Source organism: Manis javanica, chromosome 5 (genome assembly GCF_040802235.1).
Source record: "Manis javanica isolate MJ-LG chromosome 5, MJ_LKY, whole genome shotgun sequence".
Lineage (NCBI taxonomy): Eukaryota > Metazoa > Chordata > Mammalia > Pholidota > Manidae > Manis > Manis javanica.
Genome location: NC_133160.1, coordinates 91,403,321 through 91,430,118, shown reverse-complemented (window position 1 = coordinate 91,430,118; position 26,798 = coordinate 91,403,321). Strand labels below are relative to the sequence as shown.

Below are 26,798 nucleotides of genomic sequence, written 5' to 3'. Positions count from 1 at the left end.
TTAATATATATATATTTAAAATTTTGAAATCATTAGCATACATTTAAATGAGCAACATTGTGGTTACTAGATTCCCCCCATTGTCAAGTCCCCAGCACATACCCCATTATAGTGACTGCCCATCAGCATATTAAGATGCTACATAATCACTACTTGTCTTCTCTGTGGTATTCTGCCTTCCTCATGCCCCCCCAGCCACATTATGTGTGTTAATTGTAATGTCCCTTTTTCCCTCTTATCCCTCCCTTCCCACCCATCCTCCCCAGTCCCTTTCCCTTTGGTAACTGTTAGTCCATTCTTGGGTTCTGTGAGTCTGCTGCTGTTTTGTTCCTTCAGTTTTTTCTTTGTTCTTATACTCCACATATGAGTGAAATCATTTGATACTTGTCTTTCTCCACCTGGCTTATTTCACTGAGCATAACACCCTCTAGCTCCATCCATGTTGTTGCAAATGGTAGGATTTGTTTACTTCTTATGGCTGAATAATATTCCATTGTGTATATGTACCACATCTTCTTTATCCATTCATCTACTGATGGACACTTAGACTGCTTCCAATTCTTGGCTATTGTAAAGAGTGCTGTGATAAACATAGGGGTGCATATGTCTTTTTCAAACTGGGCTACTGCATTCTTAGGGTAAATTCTTAGGAGTGGAATTCCTGGGTCAAATGGTATTTCTATTTTTAGTTTTTTGAGGAACTTCCATATTGCTTTCCACAATGGTTGAACTAGCTTACATTCCCACCAGCAGTGTAGGAGGGTTCCCCTTTCTCCACATCCTCAGCAGCATTTGTTGTTCCTAGTCTTTTTGATGTTGGCCATCCTAACTGGTGTGAGGTGATATCTCATTGTGGTTTTAATTTGCATTTCTCTGATGATTAGCAATGTGGAGCATCTTTTCATATGCCTGTTGGCCATCTGAATTTCTTCTTTGGAGAAGTGTCTGTTCAGCAACTCTGCCCATTTTTTAATTGGCTTATTCCCTTTTTGTTTGTTGAGGTGCATTAGCTGTTTGTATGTTTTGGATGTCAACCCCTTATTGGATATGTCATTTATGAATATATTCTCCCATACTGCAGGATGTCTTTTTGTTCTGCTGATGGTGTCCTTTGCTGTTTTTCAGATTTTTAGTTTGATATAGTCCCACTTGTTCATTTTGCTTTTGTTTCCCTTGCCCATGGATATATGTTCATGAAGAAGTTGTTCATGTTTATATTCAAGAGAATTTTGCCTATGTTTTCTTCTAAGAGTTTTATGGTTTCATGACTTACATTCAGGTCTTTGATCCATTTAGAGTTTATTTTTGTGTATGGAGTTAGACAGTAATCCAGTTTCATTCTCTTGCATGTAGCTGTCCAGTTTTGCCAGCACTATCTGTTGAAGAGGCTGTCATTTCCCCATTGTATATCCATGGCTACTTTATAATATATTAATTGACCATATATGTTTGGGTTAATATCTGGACTTTCTATTCTGCTCCACTGGTCTGTGGGTCTGTTCTTGTGCCAGTACCAAATTGTCTTGATTACTGTGGCTTTGTAGTAGAGCTTGAAGTTGGGAAGTGAGTTCCCCCCTGCTTTATTCTTCCTTCCCAGGATTGCTTTGGCTATTTGGGGTCTTTTGTGTTTCCATATGAATTTTAGAGCTATTTGTTCCAGTTCGTTGAAGAATACTGTTGGTATTTTCATAGGGATTGTACTGAATCTGTAGATTGCTTTAGGCTGGATGGCCATTTTGACAATATTAATTCTTCCTACTCAAGTGTATGGGATGAATTTCCATTTATTAGTGTCCTCTTTAATTTCTCTTAAGAGTGTCATGTAGTTTTTAGGATATAGGCCTTTCATTTCCTTGGTTAGGTTTACTCTAGGTATTTTATTCTTTTTGATGCTATTGTGAATTGTATTGTTTTCCTGATTTCTCTTTCTGCTAGTTCATCATTAATGTAAGGGAATGAGACAGATTTCTGTGTATTAGTTATGTATCTTGCAGCTTTGCTGAATTGAGTTATTAGTTCTAGTAGTTTTGGAGTGGATTATTTAGGGTTTTTTTAAATGTACAATATCATGTCATCTGCAAACAGTGGAAGTTTAACTTCTTCCTTACCATTCTGGATGCCTTTTATTTCTTTGTGTTGTCTGATTGCTGTGGCTAGGACCTCCAGTACTATGTTGAATAATAGTGGGGAGAGTGGGCATCCTTGTCTTGTTCCTGATCTTAAAGGAAAAGCTTTCAGCTTCTTGCTGTTAAGTATAATGTTGGCTGTGGGTTTGTTATATATGGCCTTTATAATGTTGACGTACTTGCCCTCTATACCCATTTTGTTGAGAGTGTTTATCATGAATGGCTATTGAATTTTATTGAATGCTTTTTCAGTGTCTATGGAGATGATCATGTGAGTTTTGTCCTTTTTATTGATGTAGTGGATGATGTTCATGGATTTTTGAATGTTGTACCATCCTTGCATCCCTGGAATAAATTCCACTTGATCATGATGGATGATATTTTTGATATATTTTTGAATTTGATTTGCCAATATTTTGTTGAGTATTTTTGCATCTATGTTCATCATGGATATTGGTCTGTAATTTTTTTTGTGTGTGTTGTCTTTCTCTTGTTTTGGTATTACAGTGATGCTAGCCTCATAGAATGAGTTTGGAAGTATTCCCTCCTCTTCTACTTTTTGGAAAATTTTAAGGAGAATGGGTATTAAGTCCTCACTAAATGTTTGATAAAAATTCAGTGGTGAAGTCATCTGGTCCAAGAGTTTTGTTCTTATGTAGTTTTTTGATTACCAATTCAATTTTGTTGCCAGTAATTGGTCTGCTTATTTAGATTTTCTCTTTCTTCCTGAGTCAGTCTTGGAAGGTTGTATTTTTCTAGGATGTTGTCCATTTCTTCTAGGTTATCTGATTTGTTAGCATATAATTTTTCATAGTATTCTCTAATAAGTCTTTGTTTTTCTTTGGTGTCTGTAGTGATTTTTCCTTTCTTAGTTCTGATTCTCGTTATGTGTGTAGACTGTCTTTTTTTCTTGATAATTCTGGCTAGGGGTTTATCTATTTTGTTTATTTTCTCGAAGAACCATCTTCTGCTTTCATTGATTCTTTCTATTGTTTTACTCTCAATTTTATTTTTTTCTGCTCTGATCTTTATTATATCTGTCCTACTGACTTCTGGCCTCATTTCTTCTTCTTTTTCTAGTTTCATTAGTTGTGAATTTAGACTGTTCTATGGGATTCTTCTTCTTTCCTGAGGTAAGCCTGTATTGCAATATACTTCCCCTTTAGCAAGGCCTTCTCTGTGCCCCACAGATTTTGCGCTGTTGAGTTATTGTTGTCATTTGTCTCTGTATATTGCTTGATCTCTGTTTTTATTTGGTCATTAAGTCATTGATTATTTAGGAGCATGTTGTTATGCCTCCTTGTTTTTGTGAGCTTTTTTGTTTTCTTTGCATAATTTATTTCTACTTTCATACTTTTATGGTCTGAGAAAATGGTTGGTACAATTTCAATCTTTTTGAATTAATTAAGGCTCTTTTTGTGGCCTAGTATATGATCTATTTTTGAAAATGTTCCATGTGTACTTGAGAAGAGTGTGTATCCTCATGCTTTTGGGTGGGGAGTTCTGTAGATGTCTGTTAAGTTCATCTGTTCTAATGTGTTACTCAGTGCCTCTCTCTCCTTACCTATTTCCTGTCTGGTTGATCTGTCCTTTGGAGTGAGTGGTGTGTTGAAGTCTCCTCAAATGAATGCATTGCATTCTATTTCCCCCTTTAATTCTGTTAGTGTTAGTTTCACATATGTAGGTGATCCTGTGTTAGGTGCATAGATATAATGGTTATACTCTCTTTTTGGACTGGCCCTTTTATCATTGTGTAATGTCCTTCTTTGGGTCTTGTGACTTTCTTTGTTTTGAAGTCTATTTTGTCTGATACAAGTACTGCAACTCCTGCTTTTTTCTCCCTATTACTGGCATGAAGTATCTTTTTCCATCCCTTCACTTTTAGTCTGTGTATGTCTTTGGCTTTAAAGTGGGTCTCTTGTAGGCAGCATATAGATGGGTCTTGTTTTTTTTATCTATTCAGTGACTGTATGTCTTTTTATTGGTGCATTCAGACCATTTACATTTAGGGCGATTATTGATAGGTATCTTATTGCCATTGTAGGCTTTAGATTCATGGTTACCAAAGGTTCAAGGGTAACTTCCTTAGTATCTCACAGTCTAATTTAACTCACTTAGTGTGCTATTATAAACACAATCTACAGGTTCTTTTATTTTTTCCTCATTTTTCTTCCTCCTCCATTCTTTATATATTAGATATCATGTTCTATATTCTTTGTCTATCCCTTGACTGACTTTGTGGGTCGTTGATTTGATTTTGCATCTGCTAGTAATTAATTGGTCTACTTTCTTTACTATGGTTTTATTTCTTCTGGTGATAGCTATTTAGACTGAAGAATACTTCCACCTATAGCAGTCCCTCTAAAACACACTGTAGAGACAGTTTGTGGGAGGTAAATTCCCTCAGCTTTATCTGAAAATTGTTTAATCCCGACTTAAAATTCAAATGATAATGTTGCCAGATAGAGTATTCTTCATTTGAAGCCCTTCTGTTTCAGTGCATTAAATATATCATTCCACTCCCTCTGGCCTGTAAAGTTTCTTTTGAGAAGTCTGATGATAGCCTGATGGGTTTTTCTTTGTATATGATCTCTTTTCTCTCTCTAGCTGCTTTCAATGTCTGTCCATATCCTTTATCTTTGCCATTTTAATTACTATATGTCTTGGTGTTTTCTTCCTTGGGTCCCTTATGTTGGGAAATCTGTGCATCTCCATGGCCTGAGAGACTATCTCCTTCCCCAGTTTGGGGAAGTTTTCAGCAATTACCTCCTCAAAGACACTTTCTATCCCCTTTTCTCTCTTCTTCTTCTGGTTTCCCTATAATGTGAATATTGTTCTGTTTGGATTGGTCACACAGTTCTCTCAGTATTCTTTTATTCCTAGACATCCTTTTTTTCTCTCTCTGCCTCAAATTCTTTGTATTCCTATTCTCTAATTTCTATTGCATTTACTGTCTCCTGTACTTCATCTAATCTGCTTTTAAATCCTCCACTGTATGTTTCATTTCTTATACTGTACTCTGTAATGGTTGAGTCTCTGTCTGGAATTCTTCCCTCAGTCCTTGAATATTTTTCTGTAGCTATGTGAGCATGTTTATGATTTTTATTTTGAGATCTCTTTCAGGAAGATTGATGAGTTCAATTTCACCAGGCCCTTTTTCTGGTGTTCGTGGGATTTTGGTTTGAACCAGGTTCCTTTGATGTTTCATATTTGTAGGTGGCATGCTGTAGTGCCCAGAGGCTCTACTGTCTGGAGCTGCTCAGCCTCTGGAGCCATGGTGGGGTTTGTAGGGGAGCAGCATTGGCTCCTGTTGGAATGAAAGAGGTCTTTCCTATTTCCCAGCTGCAGTGCCTTTCTACACTGCCAGGGCCAGTTGGCTCAGCATGCAGGAAGAAGCCTCAGTGGTATGCACTTTTAGCTGCTATAGTCTGGGCTGCCCTCTGGTTGTTCTGGCACAATGGCAGAGTAGCCAGTTTGTGGGCTGGTGCCAGCAGGGAGTAATTCCCAGCAGGCTCTGTATCATGGTTGGGGGCCTTGTATCTGCATAGCTAGCCAGGGGGATGGAGTGCTTGAGGCTCCTGACAGTTCTCAACCTGCTGGTCAGAGTGTGCCTGGTCAATTTTGTCTACCTGTACTTTCTCCTTTGCAGCAAGCTCTGTGCAATCCTTGCCCATTTAGCATCCCTCTCACTGTTATGAAGTCTCTCAGATTGCCCTACTTTCTTTTCTCACAGAGAGGCCATTTGTGGATCCTTGTTTTCCACAAGTGTCTAGAATCTGAGTCTCTCCAAGTGTTCCACCTGTCTTAGCTCTCCAACCCCACTAATCTCCAGAGTACTATGTGATGTAGGTTCATGCTCCCAGAACAGATCTCCTGGCCTGAGTTTTCAGCAGTCCTAGGCCTCCACCCCATTCCCCCTCCATTTCTCTTCCTCTGGTGAGCTACAGTGTGGGGAAGGGCTTGAGTCCCTCTGGTTCATGGCTTTGGTACTTTACCCTTTTCCTTGAGGTCTGCTGGTTTCCCCAGGTGTAGGCAGTCTGCCATACCCTTCTTTTCTATTACTCTTTCAGGATTTGATGTATTTGCTATATTTTCTTATTATAATTGGTTTTGGGAGGAGATTTCCCTCTTACCTCTCACACTGCCATCTTTAATTCTCTCCTCGATCTTTGCCATTTGAATTATTATATGTCTTGGCATTGTCTTCTTTGGGTCTCTTGTGTTGAGAGATGTGTGCACTTCCATAACCTGAGAGACTGTTTTCTTTCCAGATTGGGAAAGTTTTCAGCAATTATTTCCTCAAAGACACTTTCTATCCCTTTTTCTCTGTCTTTTTTCTGGTCCCCTTTAAGGCAAATATATTCTATTTGGATTGGTCATACAGTTCTCTGATTATTCTTTCACTTGTAGGGATTCATTTTTCTCTCTGTTCCTCAGCTTCTTGCTCTTCTGTATTTTCCACTTCATTTACTCTCTCCTCTACCTCATCCAATATGTTTTTAAATACTGCATTTTTCAAAGTTTCTGTCTCTTTCTTGAATTCCTCCCTTAGGTCTTGAATATTTTTCTGTAACTCCATGAGCATGCTGATGATTTTTATTTTGAAATCTTTTTCAATAAGATTGGTAATTTGAGTTTCACTTAGTCCTATTTCTGGTGTTTGTGGGATTTTGGTTTGTACCAGGTTCCTTTGCTGTTTCATGATTTTATGTTGATTACTCTGGAATAATAACTTTAGGTAGGTGGCACCTTCTAGTGGCCAGAAACTACTGTCTGGAGCTGCCTAGCACCTGGAATGATGGTAACGGTTGTGGGTACATGGCGCCAGCACCTGCTAGGAGGATAAAGCTCTTTTGAGCTTCCCAGCTGCAGTGCCTTCCTCCACTGCCAGGTCCGGCAGGCCAAGCATGCAAGGAGGAGCCTCTGTATGATGCTCCTATAGCTTGCATAGGAGGAGCCACCCTCCAGCTGGCCTGGTGTTATGGTGGGGACAGCAGTTGTGTAGACCAGTGCCTGTTGGGAGGAAGGAGTGGCAGGGTGCATATTGAAGCGGGGGGCTTCAGCACTGTGTTACCAGGCAGGGGAATGTAGTGTCTGAAGCTCCTAAAAGTTCCCAACCTGATGGGCTGAATGTGCTGGGATGATTTTGTCCACCTGTCCTTTCTCCTGAGCAGCAACCTCTGTGTAATCCTTGCCCCTTCAGCAGCCCTCTTGCTCTTGGGAAGTCTTTCAAATTGCCTGCCTTTCTTTTGTTCTGGAGCAGCTGGTTGTGCATACCTGTTCTCCAGAAATGGCTGGAACCTCAGTCTCTCTGAGTATTCTGCCTGTCTGTATTCCAACCCCACTAATTTCCAGAGCACCATTTAGTGTAGGTTCATGCTCCCAGAGCAGATCTCCTGTGTTGGGTGCATAGTTATTTACAAGTCTTATCACTTCTCATTGGATTGACTCACTTATCGTTTTGTAATGCCCTTCTTTGTCTTTTTCACAATCTTTGTTTTAAAGTCTATTTTGTCTGAAAAACGACTGCTACCCAAGATTCTTTTCTTTTCTGTTTGTATGGAATATCTTTTTCATGCCTTTACTTTCAGTCTGAAGTGAGCTCCTTGTAGACAGCATATATATATCAGTCCTATTTTTTAATACATTCATTCACCGTATGTCTTTTTATTAGAGCATTTAGTCGATTTCCACTTAATTATTGATACATAGGTGCCTATTGCTATCTTGTTCATTGTTTTCTGGTTGTTTTTGTCATTATTCTCTGTAGCTTTCTTCTCTTGCTGTCTTCTCATGTGAATCTATGACCTTCCTTAGTGTTATGGTTGGATTCCTTTCTCTATTTTTTGTGTATCCTTTGGGTATTTGGGTTTTGGTTACCATGAAGATCATTTATAACATCCTATGTATGTATCAGTGTATTTTAAGTTGATGGATGCTTCAGGTCAAGCATATTTATTTATTTATTTTTATTTTTAATTTTAGTATCATTAATCTACAATTACATGAAGGACATTATGTTTACTAGGCTCCCCCCTTCACCAAGTCCCCCCAACATACCCCATTATGCTGATGGACCCACTGTCCATCAGCATAGTAAGATGCTGTAAAATCACTGCTTGTCTTCTCTGTGTTGCACAGCCCTACCCGTGCCTCCCACGCACTGTACATGCTAATTGTAATGCCCCTTTCTTTTCTTCCTGCCCTTATGCCTCCCTTCCCACCCGTCCTCCCCCATCCCTTTCCCTTTGGTAACTATTAGTCCATTCTTGGGTTCTGTGCTTCTGCTGCTGTTTTGTTCTTTCAGTTTTCTTTTGTTCTTATACTCCACATATGAGTGAAATCATTTGGTACTTGTCTTTCTCCGCCTGGCTTATTTTACTGAGCATAATACCCTCTAGCTCCATCCATGTTGTTGCAAATGGTAGGATCTGTATTTTTTTCTTATGCTGTGTAACATTTCATTGTGTATATGTACCACATCTTCTTTATCCATTCATCTACTGATGGACATTTAGGTTGCTTCCATATCTTGGCTATTGTAAATAGTGCAGTGATAAACATAGGGGTGCATCTGTCTTTTTCAAACTGGAGTGCTGCATTCTTGGGGTAAGTTGCTAGAAGTGCAATTCCTGGGTCAAATGGTATTTCTATTTTGAGCATTTTGAGGAACCTCCATACTGCTTTCCATAATGGTTGAACTAATTTACATTCCCACCAGTAGTGTAGGAGGGTTCCCCTGTCTTCATAACCTCACCAACATTTGTTGTTGTTTGTCTTTTGGATGTAGCCATCCTTACTGGTGTGAGATGATATCTCATTGTGGTTTTAATTTGCATTTCTCTGATGACAAGTGATGTGGAGCATCTTTTCATGTGTCCATTGGCCATCTGAATTTCTTCTTTGTAGAACTGTCTGTTCAGCTCCTCTGCCCATTTTTTAATTGGATTATTTGCTTTTTGTTTGTTGAGGTGTGTGAGCTCTTTATATATTTTGGATGTCAACCCTTTATCGGATCTGTCATTTTCGAATATATTCTCCCATACTGTAGGATGCCTTTTTGTTCTATTGATGGTGTCCTTTGCTATACAGATGCTTTTCAGATTGATATAGTCCCATTTGTTCATTTTTGCATTTGTTTCCCTTGCCTGGGGTGATATGTTCAAGAAGAGGTCACTCATGTTTATATCTAAGAGATTTTTGCCTATGTTTTTTTCTAAGAGTTTTATGGTTTCATGACTTACATTCAGGTCTTTGATCCATTTTGAATTTACTTTTGTGTATGGGGTTAGACAGTGATCCAGTTTCATTCTCTTACATGTAGCTGTCCAGTTTTGCCAGCACCATCTGTTGAAGAGACTGTCATTTCCCCATTGTATGTCCATGGCCCCTTTATTGAATATTAGTTGACCATTTATGTTTGGGTTAATGTTTGGAGTCTCTATTCTGTTCCACTGGTCTGTGGCTCTGTTCTTGTGCCAGTACCAAATTGTCTTGATTAGTGTGGCTTTGTAGTAGAGCAGGTCAAGCATAATTTAAAGTACTACATTTATTTTGTGTTTATTGCAATAAAGTTGATGTATAATACTATGTTGGTTTCAGATGTATAACATAGTATATTGATAATTGTGTACAGTACTAGATGCTTGCCACAATAAGTGGCTATGCCATTCTTATACCAGGATATTACAATATTATTGGTTATATTTTCTATGTTGTAAAAGTAGTACATTTTTAATACCCCTACAATGTTTTATGATTTTGGTATTATATTTTACATATTATTTTGTGTTTCTCTTGACTAATTATTGTAGGTCTAATTATTTTTTATTAGTTTTTTGTCTTTTATCCTTCATTCTAGTTATATAATTGGTTTATCTGCCTTTACTAAATGTTTATCATATAGTATAGTTATCAGAATTTTTGTCTTCCATAAAAAATTTCTTATTTCTAGTGATTGACTTTCCCATTTGAAAAATTCTCCTTAACATTTTTTGTAGAACTTGTTTCATGTTGATGAACTTCTTTAGCTGTTACTTTTTTGGGATACTTTTTGTTTCTCCTTCAGTTTTGAGTAATAACCTTGCTGTGTAGAGTGTTCTTGGTTGTTTTCCTTTCATCATTTTGAACAAATAATGCCATTCCCTTTTGGTCTCTGAAGTTTTTCTTGTGAAATCAGGTGATGGTCTTATGGTTGTTCCCTCAATCATAACCAGTTGTTTTTTCTTTGCTGCTTTTAAGATTCTCTGTTTAACTGTTGACATTTTGATTACAGTGTGTCTTGGTGGTTTTTCTTTGGGTTTTCTTATTTGGGACTCTCTGTGCTTTTCGTGTCCCTTGCCAGGTTAGGGAATTTTCAGCCATTATCAAATAGATTTTCTGTCTTTTTATATTTCTACCTCTTTATATACTCTTTATATACTCCTACAGAGCAAATGTTAACATGCTTACTGTTGTTCTAGAGGTCTCTTAAACCATATTCATTTTTTAAAATCGTTTTTTCTTTGTGTTGTTCTGATTTGATAATTTTTACTATCCTGTCTTCTAGATTGCTAATTCACTCTTACATCATTTAATCTGTTATTGTTCCCCTGTAGTGAATTTTATTTCAGTTATGGTATTGTTCAGCTCTGATTTGCTCTTTTTTATATTTCTATCTCTTTGTTGAAATTCTCACTGTGTCCATCCATCTTCTCCTGAGTTCAGTGTCTTTTTGACTGTTACTTTTAACTCTTTATCTGGTATATTGCTTATTTCCATTTCATTTAGTTCTTTTTCTGAGGTACTGTCTTTGTTCTTTCATTTGGAATATATTACTGTGTTTCCTCATTTTGCCTTACTCTCTTTTTATTCCTATATATTAGGTAGATCAATTATGTCTGGTATTGTAGGAGTGGCTTCATGCCAAAGGTGTCCTATGGAGCCTAGGAACACAAATGCTCCCTCTTCATCTAAGCCAAGTTCCCCAGGGGTATCCTCTTTGTGGGCTGCATGCAACCTTCTGTTGAGGCTAGGTCACAATTGATGTAGCCCACTCATTATAGGGCTTTCCCTTGGCATGGCTGTATGTGCTGTCCCAGCCAAGACTGCTAAGGATGTGCTATTGAGCTTAGCTGGCCCCTGGTCCACCTGGCTGGAAGGTCAAGCTGTGACTCTTGTGGGCTCACTTGTATGCAGGCTTGGCCTCTGGCATAGGTGACTGTGACACCACAGGTAGCTGTGACAGCTGTGGTTCACTGGCAGGCCTCTCATGCAGCTAGTGGCAAGGTCTGGTGGTGGCTGTTATAGGCACTGTAGTGGGCAGAGTTGGCCCCCTGGGGCAAGGGTGCTTGGGAGACACTCTGATACTGGTCAGTGCTGCCTGCTGGGTATGGTCAGGCAGTGGGTAGTTTGGGAGTCTCTGGGCTGTTGTGGATGGTTTTGGTGGGCCAAGTCCACAGAGTTATGCTGGGGTGGTGTGAGTGATGCTAGCATGGTAGATGGAGAGTATCAGAAATGATGCTTGCCTGCAACAGGCTCTGTAGGTTAAAGGGATGTGGAAAAAAACAAAAACAAAAACAGAAACAAAAATGGTGCCTTCCAGTTCATTGGTCCTCAGAGAACACTTCAACAGATCCCTGCCCCTCCTGTACTCCCTAAAGTTAGTGAATGGATTCTTTCACATGGCAATTTTCAAACAGCTGCCTCTGTGGTGGGATTTAGAGCAAGTGAGATTTTAAGGGTGGAGTTTGATTTCCTACTACCCTCTGGATTTTCTGTACCCAAACCTCATTTGTTTTCAAAGCCAGATATTGTAAGTGCTCATCTTCCCCATGCAGGTTCCCTGGTCTGTGGAGCCCGATATGGGGCTTGGACCACTCATTCCTCAGGGAAGGCCTCTGTGGTTTTGATATCCCTCCTGCTTGTGGGTTGCCATGCTGGCAGTGTGGGCCTTAACCAAACCATATCTCTGTCCCCTATCTGCCTCAGTGTGGCCTTCTTTCCTTATCCTTAGTCATGTATCTGTTCTGCTCATCCTCAGTTCATTCCCAGTGATGTTGCTTTATATGTAGTTGTAGATTTTGGTGCATCTGGGAAGAGATGAGCTCAGGGTCTTCCCATTCTGCCACCTTGCTCTCCCTTTTATACTAAATCCTTTTGTTCTGTGTTTACTCTGAGGCTTACTTGAAACATCTCATATGTACAACAGTCTATTTTAATATGATAACAACTTAGGTTGCATACAAAAACTACTGTTATGCTCCCCCTCTAACATTTTATGTTGTTGATACCACAATTTACCTTTTTATATTATGTATTTACTAATATCATTGTAGCTATAGCTATTTTCAATACTTGTGTCATCTTACCTTTATTGTAGACTATATTATGCTTTTATGTTACTAATTAGTGTCCTTTCATTTCAGCTTTCAGGGTTCCTTTCAAAATTTCTTATAAGGCAAGTGTAGTGGTTAAGAACTCACTCAGCTTTTGTTTATTTAGGAAAGTCTTTCTTCTGTTGATTTCTGAAGGAAAACTTTGCTGGGTTAAGTATGCTTGGTTGGCAATTGTTTTCTATCAGCACTTTGAATATATCATCACAGTGTGTCCTTGCCTGAAAGGTTTTGGTTGAGAAATCCAATGATAGCCTTACTTGGCTTCCCTAGTAAGAGATTTTTTTTTTTTTACTCTTGCTGTTTTTAACACTTTCCTTTTGTCTTTGATTTTAGACAGCTTTATCATAATGTGTCTTGGAGAAGTTTGTTTTGGATTGAAACTGTGGTGTAGCTTATTAGCTTTATGAACTTGGATATACAAATATCTTCCCAGGTTTGGGAGTTCTCAGCTTTATTACTTTAAGCTTTCTGCCCTTTTATTCCTTCTCTTCTCTTTTTGGGACTCCAGTGATGCTTAGATTATTTCCTTTAATGATGTTCTATAAGTCCTCTGCAGATCAGATTATTGGGAACTGTGGTTGTTCCTGCTACGTAGCTGGCATTGATAGCCTGTGTCATTCTTCCTTATTCCTAACTGTCTCTATACATCTCTGTTTTGCTGAGTGGGTTGAAACTCAAGTAGGTCCTTTGAGCAGTACCCTGATAGGCTGGGGAAGCTGGTCACTCACCCCTCTCTATCTTTCTCAGAGAGGGAAGTTAAACAGAGAAAGTTAAGCAAAGAGAGGAAAACCATTAAAAACAACTATTTCTAGCTTGGAAGTTCCCTTTTGGTGCTGAGCAGTGTTGGCCTGGGGGATGGGCTGATATAGGCAAAATGAAGCTGTTCTTCCTTCCCTTTTTGTGCATTTATTTTCAAGTTTTTTATTCCACTGTACCACTGAAGTTTATTTTTTTTATTTTTATTTATTTTTATTTATTATTTTGGTATCATTAATCTACATTTACAGAAAGAGCATTATGTTTACTAGGTTCCCCCCTTCACCAAGTCCCCCCCACATACCTCTTCACAGTCACTGTCCATCTGCATAGTAAGATGCTATAAAATCACTACTTGTCTTCTCTGTGTTGCACAGCCCTACCCGTGCCCCCCACGCACTGTACATGCTAATTGTAATGCCCTCTTTCTTTTTCCCCGCCCTTATCCCTCCCTTCTCACCCATCGTCCCCAGTCCCTTTCCCTTTGGTAACTATTAGTCCATTCTTGGGTTCTGTGATTCTGCTTCTGTTTTGTTCCTTCAGTTTTCTTTTGTTCTTATACTCCACATATAAGTGAAATCATTTGGTATTTGTCTTTCTCCATATGGCTTATTTCACTGAGCATAATACCCTCTAGCTCCATCCATGTTGTTGCAAATGGTAGGATCTGTTTTTTTCTTATGGCTGTGTAATATTCCATTGTGTTTATGTACCACATCTTCTTTATCCATTCATCTACTGATGGACATTTAAGTTGCTTCCATATCTTGGCTATTGTAAATAGTGCAGCGATAAACATAGGGGTGCATCTGTCTTTTTCAAACTGGAGTGCTGCATTCTTGGGGTAAGTTCCTAGAAGTGGAATTCCTGGGTCAAATGGTATTTCTATTTTGAGCATTCTGAGGAACCTCCATACTGCTTTCCACAATGGTTGAACTAATTTACATTCCCACCAGCAGTGTAGGAGGGTGCCCCTTTCTCCACACCCACGCCAACATTTGTTGTTGTCTGTCTTTTCAATGATGGCCACCCTTACTGGTGTGAGATGATATCTCATTGTGGTTTTAATTTGCATTTCTCTGATGATTAGCAATGGGGAGCATCTTTTCATGTGCCTGTTGGCATCTGGATTTCTTCTTTAGAGAACTGTCTATTCAGCTCCTCTGCCCATTTTTTAATTGGATTATTTGCTTTTTGTTTGTTGAGGTGTGTGAGCTCTTTATGTATTTTGGATGTCAATCCTTTATCAGATCTGTCATTTATGAATATATTCTCCCATACTGTAGGATACCTTTTTGTTCTATTGATGGTGTCCTTTGCTGTACAGAAGCTTTTTAGCTTAATATAGTCCCACTTGTTCATTTTTGCCTTTGTTTCCCTTGCCCAGGGAGATATGTTCATGAAGAAGTCACTCATGTTTATGTCCATGGGATTTTTGCCTATGTTTTTTTCTAAGAGTTTTATGGTTTCATGACTTACATTCAGGTCTTTGATCCATTTTGAATTTACTTTTGTGTATGGGGTTAGACAGTGATCCAGTTTCATTCTCTTACATGTAGCTGTCCAGTTTTGCCAGCACCATCTGTTGAAGAGACTGTTCTTTCCCCATTGTATGTCCATGGCTCTTTTAACATATATTAATTGGCCATATATGTTTGGGTTAATGTCTGTAGTCTCTATTCTGTTCCACTGGTCTGTGGCTCTGTTCTTGTGCCAGTACCAAATTGTCTTGATTACTGTGGCTTTGTAGTAGAGCTTGAAGTTGGGGAGTGAGATCCCCCCCACTTTATTCTTCCTTCTCAGGATTGCTTTGGCTATTTGGGGTCTTTGGTGGTTCCATATAAATTTTTGAACTATTGTTCCAGTTCATTGAAGAATGCTGTTGGTAATTTGATAGGGGTTGCATGGAATCTGTATATTGCTTTGGGCAGGATGGCCGTCTTGACAATATTAATTCTTCCCAGCCAGAAGTATTGGATGAGTTTCCATTTCTTAGTGACCTCTTTAATTTCTCTTAAGAGTGACTTGTAGTTTTCAGAGTATAGGTCTTTCACTTCCTTGGTTAGGTTTATTCCTAGGTATTTTATTCTTTTTGATGTTATTGTGAATGGAATTGTTTTCCTGATTTCTCTTTCTATTAGTTCATTGTTAATGTATAGGAAAGCTACAGATTTTGGTGTGTTAATTTTGTATCCTGCAACTTTGCTGTATTCCGATATCAGTTCTAGTAGTTTTGCAGTGGAGTCTTTAGGGTTTTTTATGTACAATTTCATGTCATCTGCAAATACTGACAGTTTGACTTCTTCTTTACCAATCTGGATTCCTTGTATTTCTTTGTTTTGTCTGATTGCCGTGGCTAGGACCTCCAGTACTACGTTGAATAACAGTGGGGAGAGTGGGCATCCCTGTCTAGTTCCCGATCTCAGAGGAAAAGCTTTCAGCCTCTCGCTGTTCAGTATGATGTTAGCTGTGGGTTTATCATATATGGCCTTTATTATGTTGAGGTACTTCCCCTCTATGCCCATTTTGTTGAGAGTTTTTATCATGAACGGATGTTGAATTCTGTCGAATGCTTTTTCAGCATCTATGGAGATGATCATGTGGTTTTTGTCTTTCTTTTTGTTGATGTGGTGGATGATGTTGATGGATTTTCGAATGTTGTACCATCCTTGCATCCCTGGGATGAATCCCACTTGGTCATGGTGTATGATCCTATTGATGTATTTTTGAATTCGGTTTGCTAATATTTTGTTGAGTATTTTTGCATCTACATTCATCAGGGATATTGGTCTGTAGTTTTCTTTTTTGGTGGGGTCTTTGCCTGGTTTTGGTATTAAGGTGATGTTGGCTTCATAGAATGAGTTTGGGAGTATTACCTCCTCTTTTATTTTTTGGAAAACTTTAAGGAGAATGGGTATTATGTCATCTCTGTCTGTCTGATAAAATTCTAAGGTAAATCCATCTGGCCCGGGGGTTTTGTTCTTTTGTCGTTTTTTGATTTCCGATTCAATTTTGTTGCTGGTAATTGGTCTGTTTAGATTTTCTGTTTCTTTCTGGGTCAGTCTTGGAAGGTTGTATTTTTCTAGGAAGTTGTCCATTTCTCCTAGGTTTCCCAGCTTGTTAGCATATAGGTTTTCATAGTATTCTCTAATAATTCTTTGTATTTCTGTGGGGTCCGTTGTGATTTTTCCTTTCATGTTTCTGATTCTGTTGATGTGTGTTGATTCTCTTTTTCTTTTAAGAAGTCTGGGTAGAGGCTTATCTATTTTGTTAATTTTCTTGAAGAACCAGCTCTTGGTTTCATTGATTTTTTTCTATTGTTTTATTCTTCTCAATTTTATTTATTTCTTCTCTGATCTTTTTTATGTCCCTCCGTCTGCTTACCTTAGGCCTCATTTGTTCTTCTTTTTTCAATTTGATAATTGTGACATTAGTCTATTCATTTGGGATTGATTGTTCTTCCTTTTTTAAATATGCCTGGATTGCTATATACTTTCCTCTTAAGACTGCTTTTGCTGCATCCCACAGAAGTTGGGGCTTTGTGTTGTTGTCATTTGTTTCCATATATTGCTGGATCTTCATTTTAATTTGGCTTGTTAGCATGTAGGTTTTCATAGTATTCTCTAATAATTCTTTGTATTTCTGTGGAGTCTGTCAAGATTTTTCCTGTCTCGTTTCTGATTCTGTTGATGTGTGTTGACTCTCTTTTTCTCTTCATAAGTCTGGCTAGAGGCTTATCTATTTTGTTTATTTTCTCGAAGAACTAACTCTTAGTTTCATTGATTTTTGCTATTGTTTTATTCTTCTCAATTTTATTTATTTCTTCTCTGATCTTTATTATGTCCCTCCTTCTGCTGACCTAAGGCCTCATTTGTTCTTCTTTTTCCAATTTTGATAATTGTGGCATTAGACTATTCATTTGGGATTGTTCTTCCTTCTTTAAATATGCCTGGATTGCTATATACTTTCCTCTTAAGACTGCTTTTGCTGTATCCCACAGACGTTGGGGCTTTGTGTTTTTGTTGTCATTTGTTTGCATATATTGCTGGATCTCCATTTTAATTTGGTCGTTGATCCATTGATTATTTAGGAGCATCTTGTTAAGCCTCCACGTGTTTGTGAGCCTTTTTGCTTTCTTTGTACAATTTATTTCTAGTTTTATACCTTTCTGGTCTGAAAAGTTGGTTGGTAGGATTTCAATCTTTTGGAATTTCCTGAGGCTCTTTTTGTGGCCTAGTATGTGGTCTATTCTGGAGAATGTTCCATGTGCACTTGAGAAGAATGTGTATCCTGTTGCTTTTGGATTTAGAGTTCTATAGATGTCTATTAGGTCTATCTGTTGTAGTGTGTTGTTCAGTGCCTCTGTGTCCTTACTTATTTTCTGTGTGGTGAATCTGGCCTTTGGAGTAAGTAGTGTGTTAAAGTTTCCTGAAATGAATGGATTGCATCCTATTTCCTCCTTTAATTCCATTAGTATTTGTTTCACATATATTGGTGCTCCTTTATTGGGTGTATATATATTTATAATGGTTATATCCTCTTGTTGGACTGAGTCCTTTATCATTATGTAACGTCCTTCTTTATCTTTTGTTACTTTCTTTATTTTGAAGTCTATTTTGCCTGATACTAGTATTGCAACACCTGCTTTTTAGTCTCTGTAGTTTGCATGAAATATCTTTCTCCATCCCTTGACTTTTAATCTGTGCCTGTCTTTGAGTTTGAGGTGAGTTTTCTTGTAAACAGCATATAGATGTGTCTTGCTTTTTTATCCATTCTATTACTCTGTGTGTTTTGATTGGTGCATTAAGTCCATTTCCATTTAGGGTGTTTATTGAAACATATGTACTTATTGCCATTGTAGGCTTTAGATTCGTGGTTACCAAAGGTTCAAGGTTAGCTTGTTTACTACCTTACTGTCTGATTTACTTGCTTATGGAGCTGTTATAAACACAGTCCGATGATTATTTCTTTCCCTTCTTTATCCTCCTCCTCCATTCTTCATATGTTTGGTATGTTGTTCTGTGCTCTTTTTAGGAGTGCTCCCATCTAGAGCAGTCCATCTCAGATACCCTGTAGAAGTGGGTTGTAGGAGGCAAATTCCCTCAACTTTTGCTTGTCTGGGAATTGTTTAATCCATCCTTCATATTTAAATGATAATCGTGCTAGATACAGTATCCTTGGTTCAAGGCCCTTCTGTTTCATTGCATTAAATATATCATGCCATTCTCTTCTGGCCTGTAAGGTTTCTTTTGAGAAGTCTGATGTTAGCCTGATGGATTTTCCTTTGTAGGTGACCTTTTTTCTCTGTCTGGCTGCCTTTAGTACTCTCTCCTTGTCCTTGACCTTTGCCATTTTAATTATCATGTGTCTTGGTGTTGTCCTCTCTGTGTCCCATCTCTCAGAAGTTCTGTGTGCCTCTGTAGTCTGAGAAATTATTTCCTCCCCCAGTTTGGGGAAGTTTTCAGCAATTATTTCTTCAAAGACACTTTCTATCCCTTTTTCTCTCACTTCTTCCTCTGGTACCCCTATAATGTGGATATTGTTCCTTTTGGATTGGTCACACAGTTCTCTTAATATTGTTTCATTCCTGGAGATCCTTTTATCTCTCTCTGCATCAGCTTCTATGCATTCCTGTTCTCTGGTTTCTATTCCATCAATGGCCTCTTGCATCTTATCCATTCTGCTCATAAATTGTTCCAGAGTTTGTTTCACTTCTGTAATCTCCCTCCAGACGTCTGTAATATCGCTCCGGACTTCATCCCTTAGCTCTTGCATATTTCTCTGCAGCACTGTCAGCATGTTTATGATTTTTATTTTGAATTCTTTTTCAGGGGGACTGGTTAGGTCTGCCTCTGAAGATCCTTTCTCAGGTGTAAGTATCTTGGACCCGACTAAATTTTTTTGCCTTTTCGTGGTGATAGCGGTAGCTGTAGGCAGGCTCTGGGTGCGTCAGCTTGGAGAAGAAAGTCCTTTCCTGCTTGCTGGATGCCTTGCCCTACTCCGCTGCCTGTGACGGTTACCCATACTCCTGGAGCAGCCACTGGGTTTGTCCCCTAAGCTGCTGTGGGCAGGTCTCTGTCAGAGCAGCATGGAGCCCTATGGGGAGTGGCAGGCATGCCAGGTGTGCTCCTTCATGCTAGCAGCATCCCTGCCGGGCAGCTGTGTGGCAGCAGCAGCCTTTGGATTTGGCCCAGGTGGCTGTGCGTTGGGCTGGGATTCTGGTCAGCTGCTGGGAGCCCACCTGCTCCCTCTGGCTCTGCTGCAGGTGTGCCCAGGCTTCTACTGGGCTCCTCTGGCTCCACTGCTGCTGGTGCACGCGAGCTGCACCCGGGCTGTTTGGTCACGCTGCTGTGGGCTTGCACAAGCCTGTTCTGGTCCCCTCTGGTGCTGTTGGCGCACGGTTCTGCTCCCAGTACCTTCCAGTGCTTCTGCCCCCTGCGCACGCTACCACTCTCCTGCCTCTGGGCCGGTGTGTTGGGGTCCGCGCCAGTTGGAGGAACGACTGACAGGCTGCTTATTGCCGTGAGGGACTTCAGAGCTGCACTGCATCCCTGGGGTATAGGGCGTCAAAGTTTCCCCTGAATTCCCAGCTGCTGGCTGAGAGTGCCAGGGCAACTTCATCCAGCTATGGGGTCCCTGTCTCTAAGACTTGCAGAAAGCACTCGCTTTTCTTTTGTCTCAGGGGCGCCGGTTGTGGGGACCTGCCCACAGGTTTTGCTTTTCTGTTTCTCTAATACCCAGCACCCTGTGCACCTTGTGTCTGCATTCCGGGTGCGGATTTCTAGAGCTGGTTGTTTAGCAGTCCTGGGCTGTCACTCCCTCCCCGTTCCGACTCCTTTCTTCCCGCCGAATTTTGGGGTGGGGGAGCATTCGGGTCCTGCCTGGCCGTGGCTTGTATCTTACCCCCTTTGTGTGATGTTGAGTTCTCACAGATGTAGACGTATCCTGGCTGTTGTACTGCATCCCCTGGTGTCTCTTTTAGGAATAGTTGTATTTATTGTATTTTCATAAATATGTATGTTTTGGGAAGGAGATTTCCTCTGAACTACTCATGCTGCCATCTTCCTGTGATCCCCACCACTGAAGTTTCTTATGTGGACTCCCGAATTATCCTAGTTTTATTTTGTAGATAACTGCAATTCTTGATCCTTGTGGAGGGATGGAGGCTGAGGTCTCCTACTCCACCATCTTGGTGGCAGCTCTAAACTTCCTTTCAGTATTTCTTGAAGGCCAGTCTGGTAGTAATACATTTTCTGGTTATAGGATTCTTGGGTGACATTTATTTTTCTTTTAGCTCTTTGAATATGTTATGCCATGCCTTCTGGCTTCCATTGTTTCTGATAAGAAGTTAGCTGTTAACTGTATTGGGCTTTCCATGTCAGTAATGAGTCATTTTTCTCTTGCTGCTCTCAAGAGTTTCTCCTTCTGATTGGCTTTCAGCATTTTTAGTATATTTATATTTTTGGATCTTTGTGTTATCATCTTTGGAGTTCATTTGCTTCCTAGGGTAATTAATGCTTTACATTCCATTCGGTAATTATTCAGCCATTATTGCTTTAAATTTTTTTTTCTGTTCCTTTTTCTCTCTCCTATTTTTGGCACTCCATTACATGCATTGCTGCATTTAATGGTATCCGACATTTCTCTGAGATTGTTCATTTTTCTTTATTCTTTTTAATTCTCTTCAAGTTGCATAATATATTGCTCTGTCTTCATGTGGGCTGGTTCTTCAGCCAGCTCAAATCCATTGCTGAGTCTCTTTCATGAATTTTCTCCTTCAGTGTTTGTACTTTTCAAAGACTTAAAAATCTTTGTTAAATCTTGCATCTGGTCATTCTCACAGGCAGTTTTTGTTGCTTGCTTTTTTGCTGGTATGTGCATCAGGCCACATGTTTCTTTGTATGTCATTTTAGACCTTTTAGGAACTGTATTGTAGCAATTCTGGGTAGTGATCAACCCTGTTTCCCATTGGCCTTGTTACTGGTATTGGCTTATTTTTTAGTGACTAGCTGGAATATTTTAGTAAAGTCTGTCCTTGTGCTCTACCCCCTCATCCCATGTGAAGAGTCTGATATTGCTTCTCAGTGGGCATTGCCTTGATATACTTACAGTTACCCTGGGATGACTCAATTTGACTGTTTCCGTGACCATGCCCATCTGTTAAGCTCTATTAGTTGCTAACTGATTGCTCTATTCTTTTCAACAATCCCTGAACATACTCTTCTATGCATTTATCTAATTTAATTTGGACTCCTTTGAAGGGATAGTTTTGAAGTCACATTTTGAGATTTTTCTGAGTTCAGAAAGTGCCCTCTTAGCTGACTGTCTTTTACCAGTCCTCTCTGATAAACCAGCTGGCTTTTACAGAGAAAGAGAAGACTGCCTCAGCTCTCAGTGGTGGTAGAATTCAGGTTCCTCACTCAGCCTTCATCAGCTCCTGAGGTGGGGACTGCTGCTTATTTTTGGTCAGAGGTGAGAATTCCAACTCTTCATTAGGCTTCCACTGATACTTCCTTGGTTGGAAAGGACAGTAGTGCTTTTTTACCACCACCACATGGCCTTTACACACTATACCATGGGGATTGGGCATGTGTGTATGTGTCTGTAAGAGCAGCCTAATTACTGGTGGGTGACATTGAAACCTCTGACTTTTCACCAGGATGCCTCTAACCTCACCTCAAGAAGGAGGGGGATGGGATACCTCGTTGTTGCTGGGTGGGCATGGAAGTGTACGTTCCCCACTGACACTGCAGGGTGGGTGCTCATTACTCACAGCTGGGGTTAAAATTCCCAGATAATTGCTTTGCCTTCTAAGACAGCACCGTGGTGGTGGGTGTTTGGTTCTTTTTTACCGTTTGGTGAAGGTTGAAGTCTAAGCTCCCTACTCAGACTTTGCTCCACGGGTATGGTTGGGGCCACAGTATTTTTTGTGGTGTTTGGTGGAAGTAGAGCAGTTATTACCTAAAACTTTCTGACTTGCTAGGCTGTCCTTTTCCTCATTTTTGGCTAGCAAGAGCAGGCATTTGTTGTGGCTTATTTTTGTCTGGGCCTGTTGATGTTTTGAGGTTTCTGGCTTCTTCAATTCCATGGGAACTTACAGCCATATTCCTCCTTGGGTCTCCAGGTCTCTAGCCTTTCTGGCTTTTTTCCTGCACCTTATGGCATTTTTTTTAATGTTTATGTATAATGTCCAGGGTTTTTTTTACATTTTACTTAGTGGAAGGAGAAGGGGATATGTGTATTCCATCTTCCCCTAGACATGGAAGTCCTATATGAAATCCTCTTAAAAAATTAAATGTTTTATAATCAATAAAACACATAATTTTTTTTGATACTTGAATTGTCTTTAATTTGTGCAGTGGGAGCAACATCCTGCTGGATCCTATGTGTTCTTGACATGGTCTTGTTTGAGCATTTCAGTTGCAGCTGTTCTCTTAGTACTTTGCACTTGTATCTCTTTTATGGCAGAACTCATCCTTCATAATACACATATTTACTTATCCACATTATCTTTTAATGGTATAGCTATTAAATATTGAAGGTCATGTTATCTATATTACTACTAACAATAAATGTACTGATTAAAGTTTAACATTTATTTGCAGTTCTTGTACTTGTGAATTTAAATCCATCTATATTACTTTGCTGATATTTTTAGAATTATTCCTTATATGTTTTTGTTTTCTTTTGATGCCTGCTTTTTTTCTATTCGTTTTTAGTTTTTGTCCTTTCCTGACTTATTTTGAATTGATTGAGCTTCTGAGTCACAGTCTCAAAATTTGTGTGACCTAAAATGTGACATACTTAAAATCTTACAATAAAATTTCTGGCTTGGGGTTTCATGTATCAAGCAGCTAGACTAATTCAAATTTAATTCATCTGAGGACATCTATTTTTAGAAAATATGACATTTCCCCGCCTAAGGTTACAAAAAAAATTTTATACCTGTTGTTTTCTTTTGTGGGTGGGTGGAATATTTACTAGCTCCTCTGTTTTTTTTGAGATTGTAACCCTTGGAAGACAGGGGTAAGCACAAGTTTCCATTCCAGCTTTGCACATTGTACCAGGTCCAAGAAGGCATGTTCCTTGTTTTGATCTTAATACCATACTCAACAGTTTCTTGCATCAGCAGAAACCATCAGGCCAGAGTAACTTTACACCTCATTTCTAATTTGGCTTCCTACTCCCCTGGAGATTTCTCTGTTTTCTTCTTAGCTTAAACATTCATTTAAAAGGATTTTTTTTTTGCATATTACATTTCCAGGGCTTTCTACCAGGAATGTTTTTCATATACTCTAGTCTCAAGCCAAAAGTAGAGCTGAACAGCCATTTCTTTCTATTATCCTTGTAACTATACTATTGTTAAAGGTTTTGAGGTTGACTTTTTGCCTGAATCCTCTTAATTACCCTTCCTTTATTCCATGGTGTTTGATTAATGAAATAATCACACCAAAAGTGCAGCCAGTTTGGGACCAACTTACATTGCTAATCAATGGCCAGGTTTATCTATTCAATCACAGGCTGGGAAAATGGAGCAGAGAAAGGGAATGGCAAATGGCTCAACTGCATCCCCAAGACTGCAGGCCTGACACATGAGAATAGCATGTTAAGAAGGAATAGAAAAGATCATTTCTGTTTGAGAAAGGCAGGTAAGACTGAGTGTTAAGTAGTTTCGCCACTTTTCAAGTATGGTTAACAACCCCTCCATCCTCCAGCTAGGAAAATATGGCCCAACATATGTTAAATTCAGACTCAGAGTCACCTCTCTTGTCACTACTTGCCCAAGAAGGCAGACTATTGAAAGTTCTTTCCACAACAGGTCAACCTAGCAATGTATGGAATGGTAGAGAATGATTCCATACTGTAAACAGGTTTTCAAAAAATGCAACCTGTCCATTGAAGCTTATCAGTAATATAACAATTTAAAGTGAGATTATTTGTATGTATAGAAAACCCTTTTCATCACTAACTCCTGTTTCTTCTCTTCACTTTTGGCTGAAATGTAAATACCAGTTTCAAAATAGTTTATTATAATAGTTTCATTTCTTAAAATTCCATGAGTGTCCTCATTCCAGTTTTGGGTTCTATATTTTGCATTTAAGTCATCAAGGCACTGAAAAAAGGTGGAAAAGAGCATTGCTGAGGATGTTCATGCTCCATTTTCACCATCTGGTATCTCAATGAGAGGGCACAGAAGATGCTGAAACACAAAAATTCAAGCATTGAATGAAGGATTTTCCTGCATAAATTTGGATAGGACAAAATGCCTTCCCACACCCATTTGTTATCTTTACATTTATCTCCTCCTTTCTCTTTAGACTGCAGAAAATGTCTCCTGAATCAAGTCCAGTGGGTAACTGGCAACCATGGGATCTGATTTGAGTAATGGGAAGCACAGACAGTAAAGGGAAGAGAGAGTTGTAAGCCTTGAGCAGATGATCTCATTTGTGTGCACAGTTACAGGGTCCACTTTACTCCGTGACTTCTGATCACACGTCAGCTGGCCATGAACTGGTTTGGTGCAAAAGGGAGGATTCCCACAGCCTCTTATTTTCCAACTGACTGGCTACATAAGAACTATCACAGTATTCTATTTCAAATGGCAGCTTTTTAGTTTTGTTCTTCATCTCCTGTGGTGTTACATCTCTACTTTTAATATCTGTGAAACAGTTCTTCATTAGGAAAAATAATATGTATTATGCATTCTAAATTGGCAGGTTCTCCAAATGTGTGCAGTATTCGAATTCCTCTGCTCTAAATGCATTTGTATTAGGGACCTTGGCTTATTAATTCATGTAAACTGAGCAACTCCCATGTTTCAGGTATGTATTGATAATGAATATGATATTCAAAGAATTCACAGCCTAATAGTACAAACAAATAATGAGACAATTATAATAGTAATAGTGTTTGACATGTTATATAATGTGGGAAATAGAGGGTGCAATGGAAACAGAGGAAATATAGGTAACACAGATTTCTGGATGCTTGGAGGCCTTGCTAAACTCTGATTTGGACAATGGCTGGGAGTTAAAGAACATGGAATTTGGTGGGGGTGGAGTTTGGACATGTATGTCCTTTCCAGAACAAGGAATTATATATGTGAAGGCTCAGAGACAAGGGAGCCTGGCATCATTCTTTAGTGGTAGGGACTGGAGGAAGACTGATGAAAGAAGTTCATTGTGATTGAGGCATTGTGTGCAAGGGGTTAAATGACAGGATGTGAGAGTAACATGGAAGATTCATGTAGAGAAAGGAGTAGTAAGAATGCAGGAGAATTTGCTCAGCTGGTAACTGGTTATGTGATTTTGGTATGTCACTGCACTACACTTCCCTGAGTCATGATTTTCTTCCCTGTAAAATGAAGGTGACAGCAAATGACCTCAGAGGTTACATCTGCTCATACCCTGTAAAAACTAAGTCCAGTAGGTTCCTCTGTGCAAGGTTTCTACAAATAGTGTTTCTGTTAGTGGGGTTTGAGAATGTTAATAATATTCCAGTGCGGGAGTCTTTGTATAAAACCTAGAGGGTTTAGTCTGCATTGTTTTTTCCTCATGGAAGTTCATGTCAGGTACTTTCCATCATTTTGTTCTTTTACCATGTTGGCTATTGTTATTACAAAAGGTAATGTTAATTTATTTTACCATTGGTACCAAAGTCTAATATTTCTTGATTACAAATACTTATCAAGCCAATTCTAATAAGGCAGATTTAAAGAGAAGTAACATTTCCTGAGAGTTCAGTTCAGCAGTGTAAATTGCTTGAGGACTTTGTGAATAAGTTGGTGAGAACTGCCTTCTTCTATGGTCAAGCTCTGAAACTAGGTTTCAAGGTAGAGAGGGCAACTATTTTAAGTTAATATCCAGGGCTTATTTGTAGTCAATACCCATTAGTGATAGTTAATGTAAAGGGCAGAAATGGCAACATTTCTGATCTTTTTATTTGCTTGTAAACTGCAAAAGTGACCATCCTATAAATATATGCAAGCTTGTTATCAAATTATCATCAATGCCTATCTTCATCACTACAGGAATAGATTAATCTTTTTCATTAGCCCCCCCAAGGTTTGGTGATTTTGGTCTTTAAATTTTTTGACAATACTACTAAAAATGCTTGAAAATATATGTATTATTTAATTTTCAGTTTAGACTTTATCATCTGTACCGTTATATGAAATGTGTTGAACTGATGCTTCCAATAGAGAAGATTCCCTTCAATTTTGCTAAATTCTCAGGATGCTTACCTTTTCTATGATGGTGAAGCTTCTACTCCACTGTCAATAATATGGGAACTGACCATTGTTTTGCTAGAAACAGTGATGGATGGATTTAAATACTCTCATTATTGGTGGCTAAGGGTTACATTTATTTGAATGCTGCCTGGGTATAGGAGTAGAATATTAGCTGAAGATTTTTGAAGGAGAGCTACTTAAGCCTCAGTTTCAAAGTTCTATAATATATTTGGGTTACATTATTTTAGAACCCATAACCCTAGTTTCATCAGCTCTGAATTCAATATACATAGAAGCACAGGAGGCAGT

At 39.0% G+C, this 26,798-nt stretch overlaps 1 protein-coding gene across 8 annotated transcripts in view; it reads left to right on the top strand.

Annotated features, from left to right (window-relative positions):
* The window catches only part of C5H4orf17 (chromosome 5 C4orf17 homolog), a 268,239-nt gene that overhangs the window by 62,813 nt on the left and 178,628 nt on the right, over positions 1–26,798 (top strand). The window lies entirely within an intron of this gene.